Source organism: Heterodontus francisci, chromosome 15 (assembly GCF_036365525.1).
Source record: "Heterodontus francisci isolate sHetFra1 chromosome 15, sHetFra1.hap1, whole genome shotgun sequence".
Lineage (NCBI taxonomy): Eukaryota > Metazoa > Chordata > Chondrichthyes > Heterodontiformes > Heterodontidae > Heterodontus > Heterodontus francisci.
This window is the reverse complement of record NC_090385.1, coordinates 21,801,070-21,806,408: the sequence shown is the minus strand read 5'-3', so window position 1 is coordinate 21,806,408 and position 5,339 is coordinate 21,801,070.

Below are 5,339 nucleotides of genomic sequence, written 5' to 3'. Positions count from 1 at the left end.
AAATGAGGCCTCGGCCTTAAACTTTCACAGGCTTCATTTCAGCAAGCCGTTTACCCTGAGTTAAACTGGGGCTTTTGTAATTTCAAATGTAATATTAGCATTCACCATTTTATCAGAAATGTTAATTCTATTCAAACAAACAGGATCCTTTGAGTAGAACAATGGCATATGAACACATTAAGTATGATCTGATGATATTTCCAGTTTATAGTTTCTATTTTTTCCTGTGGAAAGCCACAGATCAGCAATGACTCATGATGGCGCCATTAAAATCAGGAGCTCTCTGCATGGAAAATTGTAGGTGCAGACCCGTATCTTATCGTTCCATGATGCAGCAGAATTCCTGAGAATAACCCTGAAGCAGATATCAGTCAGAACTGAGGCTCTCTGTAAAAACTCATCGAGTCAAACTATTCTAAATGAAAGTGTGCAGAGGACGGAAGTCTGTACAAACACCTTGAGGAAATCTGCTGGCAAAGACTTTGCAGCATCTGCGGCAACTTACAGCTTCAGAAAAAACACATGACACATCATCTGGCAGGGAACTTGTGTTCAACATCAAATAATATGTTGCCTAAGTGTTTGGATTTCCCTGGTATTTTCTTGTTGTCTTTCATCTTTGACGGGTGTCTCAATCTGGCATCCAATCTCCCATGACTCTCATATGTTTATATATTTGTTTGCTCAGTAATGTTTTTGGTGCCTTTTTATGACATTCTAATGAAAGACACAACACAATGCCATGAGAAGCAACACTCATTTCTCCTGCTAAAGCTCAGTGCAGCACAAACATTGTGCCTTTGATTATTTAGATTCCAAAGCTACTTTATTGCCCCAGTTTGCTTCCATCCACTCCTGCAAGCAATTAGTGGTGAGCAGTTTCTTAAGTGCTGACTGATCTGTATATGTTTTACATTGTTAACTAAACTAGATGGTCTTCTGATTGGAGTAAGCACATTGTAGCAAATGTGCTCCAAGGTCACTCTTGTAATGCGTTTGTTATTCTTTGACAGGAATATTCTAGAGGGCCTGGAAATAAAAGCAACTAGTTATTACCACATCAATTCAAGTGTTTCGCCAGATGTAACAATGACCTGTCTCCAATATCTCACCCAAGTGACCGTTCTTCATGTGTGAGCGTAGACAGTACATTGGTTAATTAGACCACGATGAATGTCACAGCCACATATGGTGCTGCCCTCACCTAATATTCACATATGAATCTTTTACAATAAGAACCCATGGGTGATAATCAAAAACAAAAGTTGATTCTTTCCCTTCCCTAGACCAGAGATACTGAAGACAATTGCAGTGTGCCTACCAACACTGCAGCTGAAATCAGCTAACTCAGGACCAAAGGTGGCAGTGTCTGGGAGGGGCTGTGGGGGGGACATGGTGGGGTCCAAGTCTCGAAGTATGACTTATCAATTTCTTCTTTCCTGCTCCGCCTACCCTCACTGTCATATATATTTTCCTCAACACAATGTCTCTGTTACTTTGAACTTAACATATATTAAACATTCTACTGTAACACATTTTTCTTATGGCCTCAAAGCGGTGAAACTCTTTTTCTCTATCAGTTGTCTCTCCCTCATATAATCTATTAGGTTTTAAACCCGAACCTGGTGTCACCTAGTCATTATACTTAGTTGACCTTGACTTTTGAAGTCTTGGTTCTGTTCTATCCAATACACCATGGCATTTCACCTATATTTCTGAAATGTATTAAAAAAAAATTCATTCTGAGCAATGTATTTCCCAATTGGGCTATCGGAAGAACCTCGATTGTTTGCTAATACAAAGCCAAGGCACGATTTTGTGATTACACAGCTTAAAAGATGACACCACTGTGCATCCTTATAAGAATCACGCACCTGTTGGGTATGTCATGCACATTGGTTGGTAATTGAACATGGATGCCATTTATACAACCAACAGTCTGTACTCAACTGAGATCTGAAGCAAGTGCCCATTCTATTACTGGCGCAATCACCATGCCAACTATTTTGTTCGGGCAAGCATGCAGTTATTGACTTCACAATATATGTGTGAAACAGCTAGTGCTCAGGTTTATGTGAAATGTATGATACTGGAGACACTAAAGGTGTCAGCATTCATGTTTATGTACAGGAATGAACAGAAACAAACACAGGCCAAACAGTGGCAGGGAGAATTAGATTTTTCGTTTACACAAAAGCAAAATACTGCAATTGCTGGAAATCTGAAATAAAAGCAGAAAATGCTGGAAATAGTCAGCAGGTCAGGCAGCAGCTGTGTAGAGAGGAATAGAGTTAATGTTTCAGGTCAATGACCTTTTGTATTGTATCGTACTAAATATAGTGTATATGTAGAGGAGTTGATACTGAAACATACACAAGCTGCAGCTGATAGATTTTATACTAATGTGTATTGCGAGTGATGCAAGGAATTAAATCCAGTAAGAAGACCCTGATGTCCAGTCATTTTTCTTTGAGTTCTTCCCATAACCACATGTTTCAAGGTGTATGACATGTCACAAGAGCCTTATTTTTTTTTATTCATTCATGGGATGTGGGCATTGCTGGCTACTCGCCACAGGATTCCTAGCCTCTGACCTGCTCTTGTAGTCACGGTATTTATTTGGCTACTCCAGTTCAGTTTCTGGTCAATGGTAGCCCCTAGGATGTAGATAGTGGGGGATTCAGCAATCATAATGCCATTGAACGTCAAGGGGAGATGGTTAGATTCTCTCTTATTGGAGATGGTCATTGCCTGGCACTTGTGTGGCACGAATGTTACTTGCCACTTATCAGCCCAAGCCTGGATATTGTCCAGGTCTTACTGCATTTCTACATGGACTGCTTCAATATTTGTGGAGTCGCGAATGGTGCTGAACATTGTGCAATCATCAGCGAACATCCCCATTTCTGACCTTATGATTGAAGGAAGGTCATTGATGAAGCAGCTGAGGATGGTTGGGCCTCAGACACTACTCTGAGGAACTCCTGCAGTGCTGTCCTGGAGCTCAGATGATTGACCTCCAACAACCACAACCATCCTCCTTTGCGCTAGGTATGACTCCAGCCAGCGGAGAGTTTTCCCCCTGATTCCCATTGACTTCAGTTTTGCTAGGGCTCCTTGATGCCATAGTCGGTCAAATGCTGCCTTGATGTCAACGGCAGTTATTCTCACCTCACCTCTTGAGTTCAGCTCTTTTGTCCATGTTTGAACCAAGGCTGTAATGAGGTCAGGAGCTGAGTGCCCTGGTGGAACCCAAACTGAGTGTCACTGAGCAGGTTATTGCTAAGCAAGTACCACTTGATAGCACTGTTGATGACACCTTCCATCACTTTACTGATGATTGAGAGTCGACTGCTGGGATGGTAATTGGCCGGGTTGGACTTGTCCTGCTTTTTGTGTACAGGACATACCTGGGCAATTTTCCACATTGCTGGGTAGATGCCAGTGTTGTAGCTGTACTGGAACAGCTTGGCTAGGGGCGCAGGAAGTTCTGGAGCACAGGTCTTCAGTACTATTGTGGAATATTGTCAGGACCCATAGCCTTTGCAGTATCCAGTTCCTTCAGTCATTTCTTAATATCACGCGGGGTGAATTGAATTGGCTGAAGTCTGGCATCTGTGATGCTGGGGACTTCAGGAGGAGGCCGAGATGGATCATCAACGTGGCACTTCTGGCTGAAGATTGTTGCAAATACTTCAGCCTTATCTTTCGCACTAATGTGCTGAGCTCACCCATCATTGAGGATGGGGATATTTGTGGAGCCACCTCCTCCAGTTAGTTGTTTAATTGTCCACCACCATTCACGGCTAGATGTGGCAGGACTGCAGAGCTTAGATCTAATCCACTGTAGTCCATATGGGGTATGTACACCCACAGTGCTGTTAGGAAGGGAGTTCCAGGATTGTTGACCCAGCGACAGTGAAGGAATGGCGATATAGTTCCAAGTCAGAATGGTGTGTGGCTTGGAGGGGAACTTGCAGATGGTGGTGTTCCCATGCAACTGCTGCCCTTCTAGGTGGTAGAGGACGCGGGTTTGGAAGATGCTGTCTAAGGAGTCTTGGTGTGTTTTTTTTGTTCATTCATGGGATGTGGGCATCGCTGGCTAGGCCAGCATTTATTGCCCATCCCTAATTGCCCTTGAGAAGATGATGGTGAGCTGCCTTCGTGAACCGCTGCAGTCCATGTGAAGTAGGAACATCCACTGTGCTATTATAAAGGGAGTTCCAGGATTTTGACCCAGCGACAGTGAAGGAATGGCGATATCGTTCCAAGTCAGGATGATCTGTGACTTGGAGGGGAACTTGCAGGTGATGGTGTTCCCATGCATTTGCTGCTCTTGTCCTTCTAGTTGGTAGAGGTCATGGGCTTGGAATGTGCTCTCTAAAGAGCCTTGATGCGTTGCAACAGTGCAACTTGTAGAAGGTACACACTGCTGCCACTGTGCGTCAGTGGTGGAGGGAGTGATTATTTGTGGATGGGGTACCTACCAAGCGGGCTGCTTTGTCCTGGATGTTGTCGAGCTTATTCAGTGTTGTTGGAGCTGCACCCATCCAGGCAAGTGGAGAGTATTCCATCACACTCCTGACATGTGCATTGTAGATGGTGGACAGGCTTTGGGGAGTCAAGAGGTGAGTTACTTGCCACAGGATTCTGAGCCTCTGACCTGCTCCTGTTGCCACGGTATTTATATGGCTACTCCAGTTCAGTTTCTGGTCAATGGTAACCCCCAGGATGTTGATAGTAGGGGATTCAGTGATCATAATGAATGCCAAGAGGCGATGGTTAGATTCTGTCTTGTTGGAGATGGTCACTGCCTGGCACTTGTCTGGTGTGAATGTTACTTGCCACTACTTGCAACTACTACTATAAAAACAGCAAGTCCTGGAAATACTCAGCAGATCTGGCAGCACCTGTGGAGAGAGAAACAGAATTAACGTTTCGAGTCGGATATGACTCTTCAGTGTCATCTTCTGAACAAGTGCTGCAAACACTGGATAAATTTATATCCTCTGCTGTTGTACAGCAATTAACACTGACATACTCGTAAGCTGTACAGCACAAAACAGGAGTGAGTTATCCATTCTACCCACTGTATATGTGTGTATTGATGCCAACCTGCACTAGTCATATGGTACCAGATGGGCTTTCAATGAATCATGCAATATAATCCTTAGGTCCTTCTCATGCTCAAAAGCCTCCAGCACACAAGACTCCAAGGTTGGAGCTGTCAAATATTAAGTGTATTATGCTACATATATCTGTATTAAGAGACATTTGTCAGTCTCTGTGGCCGATTCCCCCTTCACATCTAGATCCACCTTCAAACTACTTTTTCATCC